Source organism: Propithecus coquereli, unplaced genomic scaffold (genome assembly GCF_000956105.1).
Source record: "Propithecus coquereli isolate 6110/MARCELLA unplaced genomic scaffold, Pcoq_1.0 Scaffold969, whole genome shotgun sequence".
Lineage (NCBI taxonomy): Eukaryota > Metazoa > Chordata > Mammalia > Primates > Indriidae > Propithecus > Propithecus coquereli.
The window spans coordinates 72,818-75,149 of record NW_012156051.1 but is presented as its reverse complement, the minus strand read 5'-3'; positions in this window follow the sequence as shown (position 1 = coordinate 75,149).

Sequence of the window (2,332 nt, the reverse complement as noted above, 5' to 3'; positions counted from 1 at the left end):
TTGTGTCTTCGCTTTTTTTGTTTAGTTAGCCTAGCTAGAGGCTTATGAATTTTATTGATGTTTTTAAAGAACCAGCTTTTGGTTTTGTTGATATTCTCTATTGATTTCCTCTTTTCAATTTTATTGCTTTTTGCTTTAATTTTACTATTTCTTTTCTTCTGCTTACTTTAGATTTGCTTTTCTTTTTTAGTTTCCTAAGTGGAAGCTTAGATTATTGATTATTTTAGATTATTTATTGATTATTTTAGATTTTTTTGTATGAAACCAAAGGAAACCAAAGTAGGAAATCAAAGAAGAGCACTTGACTCCACAGATGGCAACCTGTTATTGGCATGGAGGTGTGTTGTGGGGCATAAGCAAGGAATTGTAGGAACTTTCCTTGATGTTCTATCAGGACCTGAGCTGAACTCTGAAGGAGCTCATAGGACTAATACACATCAGACTTACTCCTTTTGATAATATGATCAGACCTGCTGACACCACGACCAGCATGGCAGCACCTCTGAGTATGGTAAGATCATTAAGCCTCAATACCTCCTGAATATGAGTGTTGGGCCCCGCACTCCTGTATCAGTGTATAACTGAGTTCATGTAATCCGACTTTTTACTAGTGACTCTGGTGTACAGAATGGAGGACAGAAATAATGTGAGGTAAGGTCAGTTCTGAGCCACTATGTTAGCCCTATCTCTGCCAGCATCAGCCACTATCAGAGTAGTAGCCAGAATCAAAATATGTTTGCATCACAACATTAAATATGCCTCTCACTGTGCTGAGCAAACAATAGACCTCTTTCCCTTCTCTATTGATGTTTTTCATGGTGATCTTGGTAATCTTCAGGAGTGGCTATGACCGATGGTACAGTAAAACAGTAATGCCCTGTGGAGCCACCAATCAGAATGCTGAGCAAGCCACCTGCCCTCTCCTATCTGAGCTCTGGTCCCTCATGCATAACAGGGAAATAATACTATTTCTTGCTTTGTGGAACAGTTGTGAGTACTGAACAAGGTAGCAGGTAAAAAAAATTGCCTGGATGCAGTATGTGGCTCAGTTGTTGTGAGTTTTATCCCTTCAGTCCATGTTCAATCCTTATCCTGATTGTGTTTTTGATCCTAGGAGCTCTGCTTCTCCTTTCTCACTGGATTTGCTGAATGCTGAGCCAACAGCCCCTCCCACCATTATCAGGTAGTGAAAACACTGATTTTGTTCAAGGAAGCAGTATGTCCAATTCTGAGGGAGTCCCCTCAAGATTTTTCCAGTCATGGCTATCATGATCCCATTTGTCCAATAATGGTTTCTCAGCCTCCCCACAGCTAGCAATGGACATCTGACACAGTTCTGCCCAATGAGGTGTACGGGCAATGTTTGGGGGGCTTCTGTAGAAAAGGCTATTTCCTAATAAGGACAGATTGGAAAGAAGAAGGTGGTGGTATTTGGAATGTGATAGAGATGCCTGGAGCTGTGCTGGGACAAGCATGAGGTCACAGAATCAACTTGCTGAAAATGGTGGAGCAGGAGGATGGATGCCTTGCTGTCTTTGTGGGTCCCTGAGCAGCTGAATCAGCACAAGTGTACTTTCAGACTTCTTGTCTCAAGAAATAGAAAAGTGAGGCCCTATTGATCATTAGCTCTAAACTTTAGCTTAAACTCATTTGAAGGTATCTTTTAGAAATAGTAATGCCTTGACCCCCTACTCAGAAATTCTAATTTCATTAATCTATATTGTGATGAATTTGGACATTTAAAAAAACCTTCTGCTATAAAAACTTTCTGTTATTAATACCGTCAAGCTATAATAGTATAAGAACCCATGCGTAGATCATACCCCACTTCAACAATCATAAACTCTTGGTCAATCTTATTTCATCTACGCCCAGTATCTTCCCCCCACCTCTCCAGGTTAGCTTCAGGCAAATTCCAGACACCATATCAGTTAATCCATATGTACTGCAGAATATGTTTCTCAAAGTAAAAGACACGTTAAAAGTACTACTTTAAAAACATAATGCATGCTGGTAGGCGCGGTGGCTCACGCCTGTAATCCTAGCACTCTGGGAGGCCAAGGCGGGCGGATCGTTTGAGCTCAGAAGTTCAAGACCAGCCTGAGAAAGAGCGAGACCCCATCTCTACTAAAAAAATAAACAGAAATTAGCTGGACATCTAAAAATATATAGAAAAAGTTAGCCGGGCATGGCGGCACATGCCTGTAGTCCCAGCTACTCGGGAGGCTGAAGCAGGAAGATCACTTGAGCCCAGGAATTTGAGGTTGCTGTGAGCTAGGCTGACACCACGGCACTCTAGCCCCGGCGGCAGAGTGAGACTCTGTCTCAAAAA